The sequence below is a fragment of the Falco punctatus genome (genome assembly GCF_963210335.1).
Source record: "Falco punctatus genome assembly, chromosome: 3".
Taxonomy (NCBI): Eukaryota; Metazoa; Chordata; class Aves; order Falconiformes; family Falconidae; genus Falco; species Falco punctatus.
Window position 1 is genome coordinate 44,068,950 of NC_137582.1, and position 24,570 is coordinate 44,093,519.

Here is a 24,570-nt window from a genome sequence, read left to right on the forward strand (position 1 = left end):
GCATTAAGTCAATTGTTTTGCACAAGACATTTTCAGGCAACAACCAGCAGGTAGAGTTGACTGAGTCCCAAAATATGGTACAGTCAGGAAAAGGCTGTGTCAGGGTAGACCCAGAGGTCCAAATGACAAATATGTGTCTTTAATTCAGCACCAATTCTGTTAATAGTTAATTTACAAGTATTTTCAGGTCTTTGCTGTGTTAACCATAGGAAAGCAATGACGACGGTGATGGTGTGTGCCTGCTGAGGGAAGGTGTGGGGAAGTGAGTCGTGAGATGGTACTGGCACATGCCTTTTGGAAACGATTGTTGGGTTGTGCTCCCGTAGTGCTGTACCGATCCGCTCACACACAGGCAATGCGTGGAACAGACCTCTGCTGGGCTCCTTGGCTCTTAATGAGTCTAAACAACAGCTGTTCTCTCTTTCTTTGGGCCAAAGTCAAATGCTGAAGCATAAAACATGTGGGTTACAGTGCCATGGAGGGAGTGTGCAATTCATCCTACTGTAACTGTTGCAGGCATGTGAACTGGTGTGAGCAGCTTTTACATGCACACAACAGTCTAGAAGAGGGCAGGGGAGTCATAAAGTACAGATTACAATTAAAAGGCCCAAAGGAACCACTGCAAGCATGTAATAGGGCCTCCTGTGCAATGCATAAGACTGCACTGAATTAATTTGTTTAAACTAGGTCATGTCTATGGGAAAGAAAATTTTAATGTTTCAGTTTCCTATGTTAATGCACAATGACCTTAGAGAAATTGTTGCAACGATAGCTGTTCTCACTGTTAAAAACATGCAACTGCCTCCTGGTTTGAATCTGGCTGGTTTCAGCTCCTTGGCATAGCATTGTTATAGCTTCCTAAGTTAGGCTGAAGCTTGCTTTTACTAATGTAACCAAGCTGCCAACTTCACGCTTGTTAACGTCAGTTCCTTAAGTTTATCATGATAAAACACCTCTCAGTGACTCTCTCGGATTCATTTCTGAACCCCTTCCGTACTGTTAGCTGCCTTCCTGAGCAGTGAGCAGCATGGACACCATGCTCCAGCTGCACTCGTTCAGGGGGTCAGTTCCTGACTGGCCACTTGAATGCTGAGCCTGAACATCAGGCTCTTTTCTTCTACTTGACATTTCCCTGTTAATGTATCCAAAGGTTTCAGCAGCCCCAGAATTGTGTTTGGAACAGCGTTCAGCTCATTGGTAATTTTTTCCCTTAATAAACCCAGCCTTCTTTCTTTGTCAAGCTGACAGATTTACAATCAACTCAGTAATTTTGTTTAAGATGTAGGCATGATATTACTTTACTTTTAGTCATCGTGAACTTTTCCAGTATTTCACAGATTATAGAAAGCAGTGAGTTTCTTTATCAACTCTTCTGAAATTCTTGTACACAGGATTTCTTACAACATAACCCTCATCTACATTTTGACAGGGAATTCACATCCATTTAAATGCACCTGCTATATCTACAGGAATTTGCATGTGCACTTCAAATATGCTAAAACTTATATTTAAATATGCATTGCAGACCAGAGAACTGGTGTTCAACTACTCACAGATTTTAAAATCAGGAAACACCATTACAATAATTCAATCTAGGTCTGTCTGTGAGGATGCTGGAGCAGGTTCAGTGCAAGAAGCAAAGACAAGCAGCCTGACATTGATTAGAGGTTGCCCATTTTGATCTAACTTTTTGCCTGACTTAGACTGCAGAATTTTTTTTCTGTTCTTGTTATAAATAATGTCTAATACCTGCATGAGCTGGAGCAGCTTTTTCAAGCAGACGTTTTCTCTTGATTCAGAAGCTTCAGCTGATGAGAAGCTATCTGAAAGTCTGAAAAATTTCATCAAAGTCTAATTACCCTCACCATTAACATTTTACACAAGTTCTAAATGCAATGTATTCAGTGCCAGTTGCCAGCTATTGGAACTTCACAGAAGCACAGAATGGTTGAGGCTGGAAAGGACCTCTGGAGGTCATCAGGTCCAAACCCCCTGCTCAAGCAGCGTCTGTTATAGCAGGTTGCCCAGGACCATTTCCAGTTGTCTTTTGAATAGCTCCACAGATGGAGACTCCACAACCTCTCTGGACAAGCTACTCCAGTGTTTGACCAGCCTTATAGTAAAAAGTGGTTTTTCATGTTCAGATGGAATTTTCTGGTTTTAGTTTATGCTCACTGCCTCCTTGTCCTGTCTGCGGGCACTACTGAGAAGAGTCTGGCAACCTTTTCTTTCCATCGGATACTTCTAAATGTTGGCAAGAACCCCTCTGAGCTTTCTCTTCTCCATGCTGAGCAGTCCTAGCTCTTTCAGCCTCTCCTCACACAAGAGATGCTCTAGTCCCTTAACCTCTTTGTGGCCCTGCACTAGACTCACTCCAGTAAGTCCATCTCTCTCCTATATTGTGGAACCCAGAACCAGACATTGCCACACATGTGCCTCACCAGTGCTGAGTGGAGGAAAGTCATCTTCCTCAACCCACTGGCAACACTCTTCCTAATGCAGCCCAGGGTACTGTTAGCTTTTGTTGCTGCACTGGTGCACAAGCTCACAGTCAGCTTGCTGTCCACCAGGACCCCAAGGTCCTTCTCTGCAGAGCTGCTTTCCTGCTGGTTGCCCCCCAGCATGTACTGGTGCCTGGGGTTATTCCTCCCTTGGTACAAGATGTGGCATTTCCCCCTGTTGAGCTTCACAAAGTTCCCCTTTGCCCAATTCTTGAGCCTGTCCAGGTCCCCCTGAAGGGTAGCACTCTGATGCGTCAGACACTCCTCCCAGTTTTGCATCTGTGAACTTGCTGAGGTGCACTCTGTCCTGGTGTTCAGGTCATTAACGAAGAGGCTAAACAGTATTGGCACCAGTGTTGAACCCTGTGGTATACCACTAATTATACCAATATGAACTCTGTGCTGCTGATCACAACTCTCTGGGCCCAGTTGTTTACTCAGTTTTCAATCCATCTCACCGTGCATTTATCTAACTTGTACTTTGTCAGCTTGCCTGTGATGATGTTATGGGAGACTGTATCAAAAGCCTTACTAAAGTCAGGGTAAACGACATCACCTGCTCTCCCCTTATCCACCAAGCCAGACATCTCATTATAGAAGGCCACCAGGCTTGTTAAACATTTCCCCTTCATAAATCTATGCTAACTACTCCCAATTACTTTCTTATTTGGAAATGGTGTCCAGGTGGATTTTCATCATCATCTTTGCAGTGACTGAGGTGAGGCTGACTGGCCCGTAGTTCCTCAGCTCTTTCCTTCTTGCCCTTCTTGAAGATAGGAATGATATTTTCTTGCTTCCATTCTTCAGGAAATTCCCTCCAGTCACCAAGACCTTACAAAGATAATAAGAGTGATCTTGTGATGAAATCAGCCGGTTCTCCCAGGACTCATTGTGTATATTCTATTTGTTTAAGTGCTCCCTAACCTGGTCCTCCTGCACCGAGACTAACTAAGCCTTCCTTACTCCAGATTTTCACTCTTGTAGAAGGGACCTGGGATTCCTGAAGACTGGTTTTACTGATAAAGACTGAGCTAAAGGCAACATTGAGCACCCTGGCCTTTTTTGTGTCCTCTGTCACCAGGTGCCCTGTAGTGGATACCAATGGCACCCATGTCGGTCGTGACCTAAGCTCTCAACTAGCTCTGACCTGTCCCAAGGCTGAGCTCCATGTACTCCAGCTTCTCTGTCACATAAGGGGCAACCCCCCTCCCTATCTTCCTGGCCTGCCCTATCTGAAGAGCCTGTATCATTCCTTTGCAGCACTCTGGCCATGTGCACCATCCCACCATGCCTGCGTGATCCCAGAGATCAGAGCCCTGTAACTGCACACAGACTTCTAACTCCTCCAGTTTGTTATGCCTTTGCCTACTTGACAGAACAGATTTCTTACTGACAGAAATCTTTCCCTGGCTCTTGGAGCTCTACTATCTTCTTAGAGAAACCATACTGAGTCGTGTTATTTTCTCACTGTGAGGCAGGTTTTCCAGACCATGGATTGTAACCGTTTTCTGAATCTTTTTCAGTCTGTATCCTAATCAGCATCCTTTTTTCAAGTATAGGTCTCAGTGCTGGGTGCAGCCATCCAGATGTTTCCCTAATCCTGTGCACTGGGTGAATAGTAACATGTCCTTACTATTCCTACCATACTTCTTTGTTGGTTATTCCAAGGACTTAAACTCTATGGGTGAGGAAGGTGAGAATCAATTCACAGCAGAGAGAAACACATGCTTTGTGTGTTCAGTGATCCTCTTCCACCCTAAACCTCCAAAGTTTTAAAAAATTGAGAATGTGCCCTTTGTGTGCTGACAAAATCCCCCATTTGCTCAGTGCAATCTGGAGGGACATTAGCCAACCTGGAATGACAGTGCAGAAAAAACACACCTGTGTATAAACTTCTGAAGCCTAGCCTATGAAGGCTGCTGTGAAAAAGGGATAGAGAAACTGTAAAATACTTCTAGCCAAGAAGTGAGAAGGAAGCTCACTGTATTTTGGGAGGGTATGTCTTTCTGTGGAAAGAAATTATGAGATACATATTCAAAGGACTGCCAAGTTTTCTGTCCACCCTGCAGGGATAATCTTGCCCTACACATACATACATTAATATTAAATAATAATGGATAGATCTTAAATCAATACTGATGGCAAAATAGAATCATAGAATCACAGAATAATTCAGGCTTGCAGTCCAAATTCCTGCTCAAGCTCTAAAGTCACACACACATGTAAAGGCCTGGATCCCTCTTCTCGAGGACCTCCTTGTAGGTCTTGGAAGGCTGCTGTGAAATGCTCTCTTCTCCAGACTGAACAAGCGCAGGTCCCTTGGCTTCTTTTCACAGGAGAACTGATCATGCTTCTGGCCTTGCTGCTGAACTTGCTTCATTTAATAAATGTCTTCCTTGAACCAGGAGGGGCAAAACTGGAGGCAGTACTCGACATGTCATCTAAGGAGTGCTGAGCAAAGGGGGATAATCACTCCCCTTGATGTATTAGCCTTGCTGCTGTTGATACAGTCCTGGAAGCTGTTGGCCTTTTTGTCTGCCAGGGCACGCTGCAGGTTCGTGTTCATCTTGCCATCTACCAAAACCTCGGCGTCCTTTCCAGCAGAGCTGCTCCACATCCAGTGCATCTCCAGCCTGTATCACTGCAATGGGTTCTTTCTTCCCAGGTGCAGGACTTGATCTTTGTCCTTATTAAATGCCATGAAGTTCTTGTTGGCCTATTCCTCCAGTCTATCTAGGTCAGTTTGGATGCTGGCCTTGCTCTTGGGCATATGGACAATCACCAGTTTAGTATCATCTGCAAACAAGATGAGAGTGCGTTATGTTGCCTCCTCCAGGCCATTGATAAAATTCTTAAACAGAACAGTACAGATCCTGCAGTATTCAGCTTGTAACTAGCCTCCAGGTGGAGTTCCAGTCATTAACCAGCCCAACCATTTTCATGCATCTACTTGTCTGCTTTCCAGAGCAAAACATCCTAACCTGGATATAAGAATATTGCAGGAGACAGTTTCAAAAGCCTTGCTAAAATTGAGGTACATGACATCCACTGCTCTCACACTGATCACCACACCAGTCATTTAATTGTGAAATATGATCAGATGTGTTGGGCATAAGGACTTTAGTAAATCCATGCTGACTGTTCCCAGTCATCATCTTCTTCTTCATGTGTCCAGAAACGTCCTCCAAGATTTTCCCAGGGACCGAAGTGAGCTGACTGGCCTGTAGTTTCGTGGATGTCTGTTTTGGCATTTTCTGAGGATGGACATAACACTTGCCTTTCTCTAGAAGTCACGGATCTCTTCCAGCTTCCACAACATATACAAAAAATTATAGAGAGTTGCCTTGCAAGGACATTGACCAGGTCTCTCAGCACCCTTGGATGCAGCTTAATCAGTCCCATAGACTTCTATGAGTCATGTAGTTTTTAAATAATCCCTGACTGGATCCTCAACCACTGCTGGTAGTTCTCCTCTTCAAACTTTCTAAGCAAGGAGGCTTGGAAGACTTCATTTGTTGGGGGAGGCTGAAAGAGAAAAGGCATTGAGTACCTCTGTCTTCTCTGTGTCCACTGTCACTAGATCACCGGCTCCACTCAGGAACTGACTCACATTTTCCTTATTCAACCACTTGCTACTGCTAACACAGTGGTAGAAGCTCTTCTTGTTGCCCTTGACAACCCTTGTAAAGGTCAACTTTAGATGAGCTTTGTTTTTTCTAACATCATCCCTACATGCTCAGGCAACATTTATACATTTCTCCTTTGTAGCTTGTCCCAGATTCCAGCTTTCATATACTGCCTTTTTGCATTGGTGCTCTGTTGTGTGTTCCCTGTTTAGCCAAGCCTGTATCCTAGTACATCTACTTGTTTTCTTCCTGAGTATTGGCATGAACTGTTCTTGTTCTTGGAGGATGCTGTCCCCAAAGACCTGCTAGCTTTCATGAACTCCTTTACCCTTCAGAGCTGCTTCCCATGGAATCCTACCTGTAAGATGCCTGAATAAGCTGAAGTCTGCTCTCCTGAAGGGCAGTCTTTACTCTGCTACTCATCTTCTTCAGTGAGTGTGAATTCCTGTGGAGTTTTACAAAATGAATGTACAGTTCTTAGAATATTTGAGAGGAAAGAAAGGCCAAGATTCAACAATTTTCAGTTTCTGGGTTATAAATGCATATTTTATTTGTGTTTGTGCCGAAGTAGAATTTCCTTAAAATCAACTTAAAATTCTTTACTTTCCAGATCATAACATGGTTTTTGCAAATGAGGGACATTTTGTCATCTAGGCTGTTTTAGACATAAAAGGAATCATTTTAGAATGATCTTCAAAGCAGGACAGGGGTGTTTGATAGCTGAAGTGTAGCTGAACACCTTGTTATTCCAGCTTAAATTAGTCCCATACCTTTGTTACTTTATTGAATATCCACTGTCAGTGGTGGTGGAAAAGATGCTCACTTCCTTGAATATCATGGGACAATGGAGGGATTATATTGCTTCAGACATCCTTCTCACCTTGAGGTCACTACATGGGACATGTGATTCCTTGCACAGAATGTCTAGCTTCTCTTGGCAGGGGGAAAGGACTCTCAATAGGCAGTGTGGGTGGGCCACCTCATTTTGGATGGAGAAGAGTTTGGGCACATAGATGCAAACGGTGCTATTCCATTTGCTCTGAGGGTCATCAAATGGCCATGATTTATTTTATTTACTGGCACAGATGTAGCACATCTGACACTAATGAAATTTATTATTGCATAGCTCTGTGTTATTATAATTATTGTCAAGCTCTGTATAGGTCTCTAAAGGAGGTCATCCAATGTCTTTTAGATTAAACAGAGGCCTTTCCACATATTTCTGTTACTATCTGTATCATTACTTTCAGTAGTGGTGACCCTGGTATTGGCTCTGTGTAGGGCTAACTTCCATTGGTACTTACAGGGAAGGTAAAAGGGAAAGAGACTGGAGGAAAGGAAAGTTCGGGGTTTATTCATATCTTTTTTTGAAATCAAAGTGAATTGCATCAGTTCTTCCTAGGTTATTCTGAGCTAGCTTTTCAGATAATGGATTGCAGTTTTCTGTAGTGTTAATTCAGATCAAATGAACATGAAGTAAATTTTGCAAGTCTCCAACCGAAGGTCCTGTGTTTCGCTTATTTATTAGGGCAGCGTCAGGATACTTGCACTGCAAAGGCCTGTACTGTATATGTTGTATGAATAACCAACATTTCTCTCTTAAAAATCTAGCAATATCACAATTTTTAAAAGCACTAAAATTATTTCAGATATAAATTACTTGTATTAAAATATCAGAAGCTGGAAAAAATCCAAGGAATATATATTCACTAAGCAGGGGTCATTCCTATGCCTCAGAGAGAGATGAATTTATAACCACACATAAACAATTGTAAACTGCACTGTGTTTTAAAGAAATACACCAAATGAATGAAAGGTTCTGTTAAACTGGCAAAAACCTGTAAAATTTAAGACAGATATAAACCTTATTCTGACCATTGTTCTTGTTTTGAAAACTTGAAGCTCCTAGGATTTGTAGGTTGAATTTTTGTATCTTTTATTTCCTTTTTTGGAAGTGAACAGTTGACAGTCTGCTTTATATGCAGCATGCATAGCACATAAATAGCATTCAAATTAAATTCTACACCAGCTGTACATACCCCATACATGTGGTTCACGAATGTTGCTGACTGCAAATGGTGCATATTTTGATTTTCAGTTGATATCTAAAACTGTGAATTATCTTCTGAATATGTAGTGTTTTGCTTTCAATCCCTAGATTACATTTATATCAAGCAAAATAAATACAACTGTCTGATAATCACAACCTGGCTTTCTTCAACTTAGGTAAAGATTAGTTTCTGGCAAAGTGACCCCAAATCTCATCTTCTTCAAGGCAACAGTCCCATTTCAGATCTGAAAGGGAAGTTTGAAATGAAAAGTAGCCGCAGAGGAGAAAACCCGGTGTGTTTCTACATGCTGCACCCTGTAAACCTGAAGTGTCTAAACGTGGGGCTGCTTTTACTGCTGTAAAGCCCCAGTGTGACTTTAACACACTAAGATCGGTTCTCAGCTATTAGTTGTTTCAGGCATGTTCGCACTGCGTGACATTTATATAACATTGACTCCCAGAAACCTGTTCCAGCATCCACTGGGCCCAGTATAAAACCTGTGAGGATTTTTTTGGATGTGGCCTATATCTGGTTCTTCCAATATCCTGGTCAGGAATATGGCAGGGAGCCATCGGAGGGAGAAAAGTAGCCAGATGGCACCAGTAGACTGTTGCTTTGGCATTTTTTTCTGGCCAGGTGACTGGCATGATCTCGAAGGAGGATTTTTGTTTGTTTGTTCATTTGTTTTGTATCTTTTCTTTGAGGTAGCCTGTGGACCTGAGTTAAGCTCACTGGTAGCTTGATTGCCTTATGGATTTTCCACGTTTTCTTTTCTCTTTTTATTTGTTGTACATAGCGTTGGAGGAAATTTGCTTTGGTATACTAAAATCTTGCCCAGATTTCATATTCATTTTTCATACAAAAGCCTTGCTGGCTCTAAGGAGAGCCATATGCTTGAAAGACATGCAACACTGATATTTTTTTTTTTCTATCAGCATATCTACGAACATTGTAAAAATTCAAGACAAACCTCTAAGGGAGATAAGACCTTTATAGATATTTATGCCCCAAAACCTCAGAGATAAGACCCATATAGATATTTATTCCCACACCACAGACTTTATTTTAAATTCTGTCTGAGCTGGAAAATGCCCCTTTCATTGGCTGTATCACAGGTGCTGGCATCTTAACGACTCGGTGGAGTTCAGGGAAATCTATGGGTGCACCATTCTGAGGGTGGATGTAGCTGTGGGATTTGTCTTCTCATCCTCTCATCCATGGCCAGACATGAGCCATTTCTGGTCTGTATAACTGTGTTAGCATTGCACTGTGCTCAAGTCAATAAGGCCTGGTGACAGGCTGTGTATATTACCGGTTTGTGTCTAAACAGCTTCGAGACTAGAGCTGGCTTGTGTCCAGCCATCTGAAAGCACCGACCAAGCAGCCTGCATGTATCTGCACCTGTCCACGTGGATGTATTATAAATGTGTATGATGCAATATAATTCACTGTTTATAAATGACATATTGTGACACCTCCTCCTTGAAACACATTTTTTTTCCACCAAAGCCTTTCAGCAATAATCCAGCACAGAAATAACATGGCTAAGAGAGTAAGTGCATCACTGGGAGCTACCACTTTTCCTTTGTGTTTGAACTCTATGATCTGCCTAATTGAGAGATTGATCTTGATTAGTTGTGAGCACCCACAGTTACTTCTGATGGGAGCATATGGTATTGCACTGTATGTGCTTTGAGCCAGGGAACAGATCTCTCACTACCCTCTTTACACATAGGGCTGACATTACTACAAAGACAGGCGGCAGTAATATAATGCCTTCCAGCAACTGTGAAAACTGTGTGCGTGATTCAGATGCTTTTCTACTTACTGATAATTTAGTTCTCATAGTGCCTTAAAAAGTGGTTCATCAACCTCCCAAAAGCACAACACTCTTGGGTCATCTGTCTGCTTGCACCTTTACAGGTGATGACATTCCTTCTGGTTTACTGTATCGACAATGAATGAATGACTTAGATATAAAATGTAATTGTCAAAATATTCAATTTAGAAGCTGCTTTTGGCCAATATATTTTCAACGCAGAGGTTACTGATTCTTAAAAACTCTGTTCAGACCAAGGTGGTTGATGCTACACCCATTTTGATGACTGATCTTTGCATAAAGCAGCAGCAGCAGCTTGGTGGTTCTAAGGGAGGCAGAAGATGGGAAGCAGCTGCATTTGTGGTCTGCAGATGTTCAAGACAACACCAGTCAGGAAACTGCTAACTACCTTTAATTGATCAGCACACCAAAGTGAGGGAGTGAGCTTTCACATCTGTGGCCCATTCTTATAACATGTTTCCTCCTCACTAATTCTTGCTACTGTCTGGAGGCTTTCCAGGCTGCTGCTAGTGATCAGTTCTTCCATAAAGAAGCAGGCATTCCCAGCTCTCAAAGGGCTTTAAACAACTAAGCAAAGTTGTTTTCTGTTATAATAATTAGTTAAATTAAATAAACAGTACTTAGAGAGGGTTTTAGCTTGGTTTTAAGGTTTGCTACTCCTATAGGATCGCTAGGCCATGGTGCTTTGTTGGCTATGCTGAAAATCAAGTGGGGTTAAAAGGCTTGCAAAAACTGAAATAAAATGATGTAACTGACCGTTATAAAGTCACAGGTGAAAAGAAGCAAAACAAGTCATGTTTAGTCTGCAAGGTCAGATATAAAAGATCTTTCCCCATCTTTTTATTCAGCACTGAAGCTGTGGGTGCTTTCCTGAACCCATGTAGTACTGTGCACACCTCTGCCTCCAGGTACCAGTGGGAGAGAAGCCCTGACTTGGGAAGTAAGCATGGTTTCTGATGCTCCCCCTTGCTTAGGGCTTCCATGGGTCCCACTCAGATTCAAATCTTCTCTGTCTCTTTTCCCCTAGGGCTTCCTATAGCTTAGATCTACCAGGGAGGAGTGCTGAGGTTCCTCCTAGGAGACCAGAGCTGCAGCTGCCTGGGAAATGCTAATGCCCCCATGGGCATAGCTGGCAGTGATTAGGACTAGCCCAGCCGCCAAACTGGAAATTGGCTAATCCCTAAGCAGCTTGTTAGCCTGTGGTTCAGGCTGAGCAAAGTTCCAGTCACAGACTCATCCCATATTCTGCATCTCTAAACATTCTTTAAACCCTCATAGTTTGGGAGGGTGCACAGAAAACATGACTGTCTTTGGGGTGATGATCTGACTGCTCCCAACCTTAATACTGACAGTTTCCATGATAAATATGGTGACAGCCAGTTTAGAAATTAGAAAGGCAAGGATAGATTTAGAAATTGGGGTCTATTCTGTGAATCTGAGAAGTGAAAGGTTCAATAATAATAAAAGGTAACAGAAGGTAGAATTCCTCATAATGGGATGTTGTTGAGACTAGGAATTTAACTAGGACTGAATGCTTATAGAAGCAATGATATCCAGACATAAATAGTTAAAGATACAAAATCGGGGGGGGGTGGGGGGGGTGGGTGGGAGAGACAATTGTTTTTCTTTAGACTTTTTGTCATTTGGTGAAGTTAAACGTAGTCTGTTTCTTTGTATTGCTCACGCATCTGGAAAAAAAATATTATCCATACCTGAAATTTAGCAGCCTTGCAAGATCTCTGGCCAGTGTAACTGCATCAAAGAGCATTGACTGGGACAAGTATGGAAGAAGTTTACTGTTGTGTTATTCCAATATGTTTGTTTCCTTTATCAAGATAATCAATCAAGTGTAGAACACAGAAAAGGATTACCTGAGTTAGGTAAAAAAATGAAATCATGTAATCTATGATGTGAAGTGAAAGTCATATATTTATATCAAAATTTTTCAGTTTAGAGCACAAGTTTCTATATAATTTTCAATGACCAGGAAAAGAGGAAATACTGCATTCCTTGTTTTCTACCTGAAGTATAGAAGGTATGAAACTAGCACCTGAACAAGAAAAAGGAGAGGAGAAATTTCTTGCTTCAAAAACGTGAAACTGCTGAACATGAAATATGGGTCTAAAGCCTCACCTATCTGAGAGGAGCTAATGAGAAACTGCTGGAACTATCTGTTGAAACCTGAGGATAAAGATTCTGCTGGGGGTCCAGATTATGTATGGAGAGGTCTCTGAGTGATACAGCCGACTTGTCACTGCACATACAGCTGCTGCAGAGTGTGGGAGTTCAAGCCAATTTAACATGCAAGGGCAAACAGAAGGATGTGGAATCCCCCCACATCTTTTGGCAAAAGCTTGACTACGCCATGCTTTTGCTGCTACTGAAAAAAAGTCCAGGACAGGCTTCTGGCATTGAGGCCAAGCAACGTGATACATTCACTTCCACATGCCTAAACTCTTGTCCCCCTTGAAACGGGGTGGCTCCATGCAACCCACCCGCCCGGGCATGTGCCCTGGCACCTGCTGTGAGCTGAGCCGTGCCTGGACAGCACAGGCAGCTGCTGTGTGGCACAGGCCAGACTGCGCCAGGGAGCGTGCCAATACAGCGAGTGATCCTGGGCTTCAGCCTTGGCCCTGAAACTTGCTTTATTTGTTAGTATAGACCCTAGAGAGCCTGATGGAGAAGCACTGTGTCTCTTAAGCACGTTCTTCTTAGGTGTTAGTACTCTGCCCGCCAGCTTCACCTCTCATGCTTCTTTATGTTCCTTCTCAACTTTCAGTTAATCTTTGAACTGAAATAAACTGTGCTGGGGACATTTCTGGGGGTAATTGTAGTCCACATTGCAGAAGTGGGACATTGGACAGTGAATACCAGCAGCTACTGCTCTGTTTTTTGGCCAATCTCCAAGGATTTCATTGAGCTTTCTGCCTGGGAGCTTCCAATTTTGCAGTTCAAGGTCTAAGGCTGCTCCCGTCTATATATATAAATAGGTTGTATATGTGATCGACGGGCTGGCTGGCTGTTTGGCTGACCAACTGTGTCTGTTCATGGCAAGAAGAGATTTTGGTGTCCAGGGTGCTGCTTGAATCCTCTCTGTTACTTATGCGACTTCAATAAAAATACGGGGTAAATTCTGTAGAATTTGCCCAGCTAATCAACTAAGAGTGTCATGTGCTGAGAAACATCTTAGAATTCAGATATTCTGAATGTTTGGCATGTTTCTTTATTCTGAATGATTCTGTGTTGAGGCAATTACTAATTCTTTGTGTTAATGCTGATGTGTACTGCAAATATTTCCCAAGCATATGCCAAGTGACGTTCATGAGAAAATGGCTTTTCCTTGAATGCAATGTGTACAACAGAGATGCCTAAATGCACTGTCTGGGTGAATTGCATACATTGAAGAGTCAATGACAACTCAAAAAATTTCTTGCAGCATCCTTGTGATGTAGGTTTTTTTCTCCTCCTGAAAGCACATGACTTCAAATGTGTGGTTTCTCTTCTGAACAGTCCTGCCCTCATTATTTCTTGGTTTCAGTTTGGACACATCCAGATTGACTGCCCGCGACTTCATACTCCATAACTCCATGGGATCTTCTGGTTTTAGAGCTCTAAGTTGAAGGGTTGATATATAGATCTGACCAAGAAGTCCCCAGAAGGCCAGTACGGAATAAATAGCAACAATTTAACGTTCTCCCTTTGTTTCATTATTCGTAGACGGCCTGATTCTGCACTTTCAGTGAGACTAATTTGGCACTGTACATAATTCAGTAGTGGTTCAGTTTTTATGGACTGATGATAAAGTTGGACTGATACCAATGGCAGACTGACATCACAGGTTTAAAGATGGACATAAGAGGCATAAACCAAGAGTTATACACTAGTTTGTGATTTCGCCCATAAGGTCTATCTATATATGACCCCACACTGCCCTTGCTCTGAGTCAACTATAATCTACCTGAGCTAGCCAGAACCTATATATTATCTCACATCTCTGGCTTGGTAGCTGGGGCTCAGTGTTGCGTGATCTACAGTCACAAGGTTTGGCATCACCTTGGTGAGCAGACGGCAAAAGACGTGCTTCTTTTTGCACCTGCAAGGCACCACCCCCGTGGCACTGGGCTACTTTAGCAGAGAGTGGTTCTGTGCTGCTAGAAACTGCAGTCACTAAAAATAGTCAGGAAGGTTAAAAAAAGCCAGAGTGGGGAAAAGCATTTAATGTGTGATAAAGTAAGTGATTTTATAACTGATTTTATTACTTAAAGTTCAAACATTATTTTCACTAGTCTTTGTCTGGTGTAAATGAAGATGAAAGAAGTTGGACAAGGGGAGACTTGAGCACTGCAGGATGCTTCAGGGATCACGTCTTTAAGGGTTATTAAACACAATTTGGTTTTGGCAGATTCCAATTTGTCTGTGTTTTAGCAAATCCTAGAAACTTGAGTTCTGACATTTTGTATATCCCTATTAATTATTCATTCCTGAGAATCCGTACTTGTGTCCTGGTTTATTTGACCTTAAGAATTATTGCCTGTTTACATTGAAGAAGACCCAGTAAGACTTGTCATATATTGTCCTTCACAAAAAATAAAAAAATATCAGAGTCTTTCTCCCTGGGTAAATGAGGAAATAAAACAACCTGGGCTGGGTCAATGGTTTTAATACTGGTGGGAAACTCTTAACATGCTGCAGAGGCAGCATCTAAGGAATCTGCTGAGATAGCTGGATCTGCAGTTCTAGGTTAAACTTAGGGATACAGGGCCACACTTTATCAATGTTATGTGGGATGAACTGACCCTTGTGCAGAATGCCACCAGAGGACTCATGCATCACTTACATCTGACAAAATGTCCTAGGTGGGACTTTGGTGGTGCATGAGGCTAATGTGGATACTCTTTGCAGGAGCTAAGTTTTAACCACTACAAGTAAGGTTAATACAATCTCTTTGGATACACTTTGTTTTTATTGAGACAAACTTCCACTGAACTCAATGTGTTATTGAGCATGTTGCACAAATCCCACTGACTTCAACAGTTCCAGGGCAGAGTTGGTAGCAGATTTCTAACTAGAACAAAATTTTGCTGGAAAATCCCACCTCCATGAAGCATTTCATGGAAACAATTTGCTTTTGGTGACATCAGCGGTTTTTGCTCCGACTGCATGGAAGCCTGGGCTGAATTTTTGTGGCAGTCTTACTGCTTAGATTACCATGGAGTTGAAAAGCCCAGGGCTTCCAGGGTTTGCAACATTAGGGCAGCCCAATCACCAAACCTTACCATAGCTGGTGAGGGAGCAAGCATAGGACTGAGAGGTCCTGGGGTCTGCACCTCTTGCTGTGGCTGACATCTTGTCCCTGCAGCAGGATTCTGGGACATAATTTTCACATAAGACATGACTTCAGGGTTTCTGGTGTTTCTGTCACTGGACTTAGAGCAAATCATCTTCTTCACAGCCTCAGTCTTCATGTGATGCAGTGGTGAAGAAAGCCTGCAAGCACATTAGTTCTTAATGCTCTCTGTTTTGAGGTTGGGTAGGACTTGGACTCTGAACTCATTGGGATGTTTGACTTTCCGGGAAATATCCAAGAGTTCAGCTGATGAAAGAGTACTATTCCTTTATCTCAAAGAAAATATTTGACTGAAATATGTATTTTTTATGAAATATATTTTTACAATTTTCTTTCACAGTATGTACATTTACAGTTTTAGTTTCAGATCAGGAAAAAAACCCTCTATTTGACCATAGAGATTTTTCTCACAGAAAAGCTTGTGGTGATATTTAGGACTACAGCACTAAGGTTCATCAAGACTTGTCTTCCTCTCCTTGAATGACCAATGATCCATTCAAGCTCAGCACTGCACTATGAATATGAATGATCCCAGCTTCCCAAAGGGGAACAGGAGACAAGGGCTAATCAGTGAGCTCAAGAGGTGTAAAGTCCCCACTATGGGGCCTGATCATGTATTTCTTCCTCTGTAAATCTGTGACTCCATTGTTTGTGACAATAATTTTAGTATGAATTAATTCAAAACCCATACAGGTGAATAACTTATAATTTTTCTTTGGGTCAAAGACCACAGTTGTTGATATTCCATTACTTGCTGATGAGTATCTACATCATAGCTAGCTTCCTGAGGTTTTGGCCTGCCTTAGAAATAAGAGCTGGACTAGAACATGGACTTGACTATTGTCTTTCCTAAAACTGGGTTAAGAAATGAGAGAAAAGCTGTGTTGGTGCTGTTGAGAGGAAGGCTGTGTTGGTGTTGACAGACTGTACTTGTTCCCTGGCTTTGTTTAATATTTCCCGATCTGTGAAAGTATATGTGTTTGGAAAGACACTATGAACTTCCCAAAGTGAGCGGAAAGCAGTACCACTGCAGAGATTGTAGTTCAGGAAAAGCACCAAGACAGGACGTGGGCTAAAAGGACTGAGAGGCAGAAAGCAGCAGATTTTGTTACCTCATTGCCTGTCAGCAGGGAATCTTGCACAGTTCTAAATTAAATATGAACATCTTGACTTCTGTAAGGCCTTTGACATAGTCCCATACAACATACTTGTCACTAAATTCAAGAGAAATGGGTTTGGTGGATGGACTATTCAGTGGATAAGGAGTTGGCTGGATGGCTACATACAAAGAGTATACAGTCAATGGCTCAATGTCCAAATGGAGACCAGTTACAAGTGGTGTCCTTCAGGGGTCCATGCTGGGATGAGTATTTTTCAATAATTTTATTAGTGACATAGTGGGACTGAGTGCACCCTCCACAAGTTTGCTGATGGTACCAAGTTGAGTAGTGAAGGTGATATGCTTGAGGGAAGGGATGCCATTCAGAAGCACCTTGACTGGCTGGAGGAGTGGGCCCTTGTAAGCCTCATGAAGTTCAAGAAGGCCAAGTGCAAAACCTTGCCCCTGGGTCAGGGCAATCCCCAATGTCAATTTAGGCTGAAGGATGAATAGATTGAGAACAGCCCTGTGAGGAAGGACTTGGGGACATTGGTAGATGAAAAATTAGATATGAGCAGGCACTGTGCACTTGCAGCCCAGAAAGCCAGTTGTGTCCTGGGCTGCATAAATAGAAGCATGCCAGCAGGTTGAAGGAGGTGACTGTCCCTCTCTACTGCACAGTGGTGAGACCCCACCTGGAGTACTGTGTTCAGCTTTGGGGTCCCCAGCACAAGGAAGACATGGCCTTGTTGGAGCAGGTCCAGAGAAGGGTCACAAAAATTATCAGAGGGGTGGAGCACCCCTTCTATGAAGACAGGCTGAGAGAGTTGGGGTTGTTTGGCCTGGAGAAAAGAAGGCTCTGGGGACACTTTATTGCAGTCTTTCAGTAGTTAATGGGGGTTTATAAGAAAGATGGAGAAAGACTTTTACCAAGATCTGTAGTGCTAGGACGAGAAGTAACAGGAGAGAGAGAGAGCTCTGTGACACTCAGTGAAACCCATCAGTGGATACAATGAGCTGCTTTTCCTGGTGAAATGGAAGACAGGCAGACACTTTTCCTCTGCCACAGTTCACTTCTTGTCCCAACATTACTATGTAACATTTTTCATCTTTTTAGTATTAAGTGATGATGGGAATAGTAAAGCCTTTTCTCTTTGATGACATTAAAACCTACCTATTTAGATACTAAAATCTGCACAAACAGGCACAAGACCAAAAATTTCCTTAAATGTGTTAGTGTCCCTGTGAATATGTAATGGGCAATTAAATACTTTCAGTCCATGACAGGAGGCAGTGCTCTGTGCCACAAATATGCACCTTGTGCTCTACAGCACCGGTGCATCCACTAAAGGGTGGACCAGATCGTGGGGATGCAGGACACGTGCTGCCCTTAGATAGACCATGTTCCAGTGAATGCCACCTTGCATCCCGAAGGGTGTTCTGCTGAATGCAGCTGAGGCTTCAGGTGTTAAGGCTGATCCTGATTCTTATTGTGCTAAAGTGAACTGGGAGATATTTTGAGACAAAAGGCAGAGGTATGATAAAAAGCTACAGCTTGTAAATTGACAGCCAACAGACTCAGCTCCTATAGATACCTCTATACTCGTAAATTAAGAAGAGCCTCATTTAGAGAATAAAGGGCCATAAAGGAGGAAACATGGATTTCTGTGGGGTAATTTGGGACAGTGTCCTCAGCTGCCTTGCAACAGGCTTTTGAACTGAGTGGGAAGAGGGCATGACTTCTGTTTCCGGAAAGATCCCTGTTACTGAAGATTGCTACAAGTTGAGGATGGATTTTTGGTGACTGCAGGTGGTAAGCAGGGAAGAGAGTGATAGAAAATGCTTTGAGCCTGGAGGCAGGGCTGTGATATGCAGAGAGCATTGGAAGCAAACCCAGGGTTTCCTGGCAGAAAAGATGGGTCTGTGGGTTTGAACCTGAGCTTGGGGCTGTGCCTATCAAAGGGGTCAGAATAAAACAAGCTAGACTGATTAGATTACAAAACTGGGAGGCAGCAGGTCTAATTTTTATTTCTAACCTGCTGTATGATTAATGTCAACTCATTGAATTCCTCAGGGCACCAGTTTTTCTATCTGTGAAATGTGGATGATGTGACCACCATCAATAAATTGCCCGATGTAAGTGCAATGTGATACTTACCCCCAGTGTCTCATAGACAGATTTTTATTTAGATACTCCACCACCTTTGAAATCACATTGAATAGGTGATTTGAAAGCTTTGTCGTAAATCTGAATATTGCTGACACATTAAGAAGAATGAGGTGATCAGTGGATGAACTGCATTAGCACAAGAAATATGTTTAAATCTGGTTTAACTGCAGTGGTATGAAGGTATTTTTATTTAGGCATTCTGCCAAAATAGGAAGCATTCAAATTTTTATCCTTTTCATGGATTTTCTCAGAACATAAACAACATATATATTATTGTAACAACTTTGCAGAAGTAAGTGGCTCAAATATAATTTGACTAATGTTGATAAACTGTATAGGTTTGTCATAGAGGAAGTAATTTTGTGAACATAAAATGGAAAAAAGAAGGAGAGCTGTAAGAGGCATCCATCGTAGGCTGCAGTTTTTGCTTTATCATAACAGATTGAAGGGGAAGCATTTATTCTGCAGTAGACTGTGCACTGGTGTGGGCATAGTCTTTGCACCAGCAATAGATGTCACCCTTCTGAACTTCCCAAACTCTTCTATGGACTTTATAATTTCAGGAGTTGAGTATGTCTTTGTAACACGGGGTAAAAGAAGATTCGGTGAAGTGCAGCTTAGCCTTTTCTGAATAAGCCATTTGGAAGTTTTGTGGAAAAAAGGGACTGGGCCTAAAAGAGCTGAACTGCAACTTCAGTTTTAGTGCTGTAATATAAACTGTGCATTTTAATGTGTACATCGTGCTTGCAGCAGTACAATAATACAGAAGCATAACAATTACATCAGTAGAATGAACACATTTCTAATGGTATTTGTGTTATATGGATATATGGCTGTTGGCCTGTATGCTGATACTTTCATTGCTGCCATATACATGCAATCTACTTATGGTTAAGGTTGCCAGGCAAGTAATTACCAGAATGGAGTGCTAAGCAAGCAGTCCCGGTGTCAAAGAATCTGACCTTGTGAAGATAATGAGACAAGGAGAATTCAGAACAGATGAAAGCCAAGAGCATCTACTTTATCTACTGACAGCCAGAGAACACCTTCATGCTCAATCAGTTCCTGCTAATGAGACAAGATGGGGCAAGATGGTAAAACAGCAGTAACGGGCAAACTTTTTTTCAGCTTAATGATCTATAACTTAGTCAGATGAAATTGTCTTTTAAACTAGGCAGTGACATAAGTATGAACAGAGAAATACAAAGAATGTATTTAATATCTTTTGGGTTTGTTTACATTATAATGTGGAATGATTAATGGGTGGGGAAATATACCCTGTAGTGTGGCTGGGTGAAGCTTAATCCATTTAACTTATCAAGGGGGAAGGCAAAAGGGCAACGTGATCACTCTCTGAGAGCCCACATCAGGACAGGAGCACAGTAATGGAGGTCTTTTCAGCCTAGCTGGCAAACAGACACAGTGTATGCTATCTGGAAGCTGAAACCAGAGAAATTCAGATGACAAATGGTGAGCTTTTATACATTAGGGTAATTTATTACTTAGCACTGGGAGGGGAGTGGGGTGGGCTCCTTCTTCCTCAATTAAGAACTCTGATTTACTTAAAATTAAGAGTGGATGCTTTTTGAAAAGTATATGTGCTTTTTTATGTTTGCGAACACCTGTGGTCCAGGGGTTACTCTGAAATGATATAAGAAAGGCAACTATGAAGTGCAAGCTGATTGTCAGCGGGCCTGAAATCCTCATACACCATCTTCAAACCTCTTGGAAAGTTTAAGAGTATGCAAATTGTAAAAGGTGGAAAACTAATGGACTAGCTAAATTGACTCTTGGACTTGAATCAAGAATTAATGTAGGGGAATGTTAAAGTCTCTTTTACACAGAATATCAGACTAAACAATCACTCTAGTCTATTCTCATTTTGCAGCCTATAAATAGGACTAATACTGTGGAGCCAGACTGAGATTAGGAAATTCTGGCATATGCTGTATATTACCTCTTCCAGTGCATGTTAGCTATGCAGCCTTATGAGGTGTTTGCAGGATAGCTAGCTGATTTTCTAAATTACCTTCTTGCACTCCTTTTTTCCTGCTATTTTAAAGCTACACAGGAATTACAAAGTATTCCTGATGCTTACACAGTTGTAGCCTCATTCTTTCCATTCTCTGTTGAAAACCTCTGCATTTATTCTCTAAAGGCCACGGCTTGGTGAGAAGGTGGCGTGGGGAGGGGATGAACTCTGGAAAAGAGTTGCCTGTAGTCTCGACCTTACTTGAAACTCCAGACAAAATTATAATTAGCAAAGGTCCTTGGCAGGTTGAAGGCAGAGAAGAAAAATAAGCTTGGTACCTGAGTTGCTGTTTGAAATCCTCTTCCAAAGAATTTAAGCAACCCATCATGAAGCAGACCACCTGAAAAGCACAGGTCAGAGTGTCTGAGAGGCATTTTCCTGCCCAGTTCTCTGGGAGCAAACAGAAGGGCACTGTCCTCTTCTGTGACTTTGGTGGGGAGGGGAATGAGAGGTTGCAGAGCTGCATTTTTCCCCACCCCATTTCCCACTCCATACACAAAGGCTTTTCAGTGCCTGGTGCTGAAGTCCAGACCCATCTCATCAGTTGGAGAAAAGGACGTGTCCTTGCCTTTGGAAGCTGCCGGACAGAAGTCCTGCTCTTTCTGTACTGGGAGAGGACTGGAATGTAACTCCAGAGGCCAAGGTCAGGAAGGAGAGGACATGGGGCACCAGGAGATCTTCAGGATCTTTCTCTGGCCAGCCCAGAATTTCACCCAGCATCTGGTTGGCCCCTTTAAAAAAACCAAACAAACAAACACCTAGTCTTGATTTAGTGTCTCAGAGCAACCAGACCACTCTGGGGACTCTGCTCACACTTAACTGAGGCAAAAAACTAATGGTAACTCCCAAATGCAAGTCACTTCTGGAACTAACATGAACTGTCACTCCTACTGAATGCTCCCCTCCTTTTCTGACCTCTTCTAATAAGCAATGAAATACTTAGCAAAGTTCAGACCTCACCCAGATGGTGAGTTACAATGATTAATTTACAGACCTGTCAGATCTTGCCATGGAGACACATGTTTCTAGATCCTGTTTTGTTTTCCTCAGGCTTGCCCTACACCTTGGTGGTTCGCAATGTTGCATGGTAGCCCTGCTCCAGCTGTGGCTCGGGGTGCCTGGTGCCCCGGCTTCCTGGGGCTGTGGGTCAGTGGCCCTATGGGTCTTGGTGGTCAGGCTCACCGAGTGGGAGGGCAGCTGCAGAGCCCCAGGGAAGTGCTGCTGTTGCAGGTTCACCCTCAGAAGACCTTTGTTAGAAGTCACATCTTTTGGCCACAGCTTCGTGCTCCACTTTGCCTGAAGCCTCTCAGTCTGGAGAAAGATCTGGAGGTAGTACTTCTCTTTCTAACATGTCAAAACTGAGGGCTGCAGCTCTTGATACTATGATTTTAGCCTGGAGTTGTCCAGTAAACTGTAAGTTAAACTTTTTTTATTGGGCAGCTTAAGAGTAAGGTCATGCAAGTTTATATGAAGGTTTTTTCAGAAAAATACATCCTTTGCTCTCTTCAGATTGTTCTGTCCTTTTTTTTCTGTTCTGCCCAGTTCTGCTCTGGATCTGTCTGACACAGCTGTTATGGGCATTGCTGCCTCAAAGCTTCAAAGATTATTTTTTTTGTTGTTTTAAACTGGTAAGAGTGGAAAAGTGAGCTTCAAGAGCCCAGGTTAACATAGCTAGAAACACCAGACCAGCATTTTGGTCTCACAAGCCTGTCTGCACATGGCCACACCAGACTTAATTCATGTAAGGAATAACATGTGTTAGGAACTATTAGTCAGTCCTATAACTTTTCTCCAAACCCTCTGCTTTTTTTTTTTCCCTTTTTTTTTTTTTTCCCCAATTTCTACCACCATGTCTATTATTCTGGTGCAGAGAGGCTATGGGGTCAGCTACCTTTCTACAGACACCCTGACTGGGCACCAGGGAAGCTACCAGTGGAAGGAACAGGATGCTCTGGCTTTTGGTCCTTTAGATTCACACAGTCAGCAGTATCTCAGTAGTAGCGTGACCCAGCAGACTAGGCAAAGTGTTGTACCTGTGTGGTGGTGTTTCTTCCCACTGTGAACATTGGGTTGGTCAGAGATATCTTGTGCCTCTGCTTCTCGGGAGCCCTCCCTCCAGGCCTGCACACAGCATTGTTGTGCCTCTTCGTTATTCCCACCTGTACACCCAAGTGATTCTTTTCTCTAACATCGAACTGAACCCCCTGCAACGTGTTATCTTCAGACATCTTTCTTCAGGGTCTGTTTTCTGTAATCCACACTGCTGAGCTTAGCATATGTTTTGGGTCTTGCAAGCATCACTAGCTGTGCTCAGACACCCCGATCACTGTGTTTTGCCTCTGCACATATTCACAGATTAGTTGGAGAATAAACCCCTAACAATTATTTAAACCTTTTTTTTTCACCTAGCTCACTGACAAACATATTTAGCCTCTTACATTATATACACTATATGTAATGCATTATATGTGATGCCAGCCTTGTATATAATTATATCTGTTGTGTACATATTATGTAATATGCATTTTACATATGCATGGATATTTATCTGCATTTCCTAAAATATTACTTCTGCTTCAATTTAATTGGGAATCTGCCTCAGCTGGGATGGTACACTTGCTCATGCTTTTCATTGCTTTTCAGAACTGTGAGCAGTGGGTTCAGCAAATCCCAATCCTTCCCTTCAAAATGATGCGTAAGATCAAATTCCTTTTAAGGAAGTGTGAAGCTGTAGATAATGAGCTGGATTTGGAGTCTGTAACTTCTTGTCTGTTCCCATCTTACCACAGCTGCACAGTGAGCGTGGTGAAGGCCCATTGCTGATCTATGCCCACGCTTTGGTTTCCCCACCTCCAGCAATGGGATAACAGCTTACCTCCTGTGCAGAGCGCTGTCAAAGCCAGATATTAAGATGAACAAGAGCTGTAAAAGTGGCATGGACTGACAATCACTTCCACCTCACTGTCAGCAGTAGCTCAGCTGCCCAGACAAGCACCAGTTCTCACCAAGAGTTTTTTATTCACCAAAGGTCTGCTGCAGATTGGTTGTATGTTAGGTGGTTTGGTTTCTTTTCAAAAACTCCAGGGGCATTCCTGGAGGGCTCAGAGCATTTTCCATTGCAGGCATTTTCTTTTAAGGTGAAAATAATCAAACAGCCTTTCACTTGTAGATCAAGTATGGATCTCTCAGCAGCTTTAGGTTCTTCTCCTGCTACCCCACCAGGGCATTGTTGTGCCTTTTCTGCTTGTCACCCTCTTGTACCAGAGCCAGAGTATTGACCGCAGCTGGCAAGTCTGGGCCTTTTTTCTAATTCTGAACGTGCATGATGGTACTGTCCCCATGAAGTGGCATGACCCAGGGTGGCAAAGCCATTCGGATCTGATCATGCCTGCCCAGCCCTGCCTTGTCCCATCCTTGTCCCATGTCTGAACTGTCTCCATCCCTACTGCATTGTAGATTTTGTGAAGTCAAATGTGAATCTTGTTTAACTTTAAAAAAAATGTAATTTGATGTCTCCCCTTCCATCAGTTGTTTTAATGTTTTCCCCATTGCATTTAGAGGAGAGAAGAAAAATGTAGTTAAAGGAAGAGTGAGAAGTAATTTGCACACCCACTCACATACACCAGAAAAAGAAATGAAGAAAAAACATCTTGCTTTCTTCAATGTTTTTCCCAACTTTAGCCTTGCTTCTCTCAGTTGAAAGGGATAAAAAGATCCAAACAATGAAAGCATTTAATACCAATATGATTTTTATTGCTGCTGTCATTCTTTTCTTAGGAAAATCATGAGCAAATGTAACTAAATGTTGAAAATGGGCCCTCTCCTGCTATTTCAAGCGACTACGGAAATAATTGCATCAAAATTACATCTAGAAATACAGTATTATGACTTTTTTCATAACAGC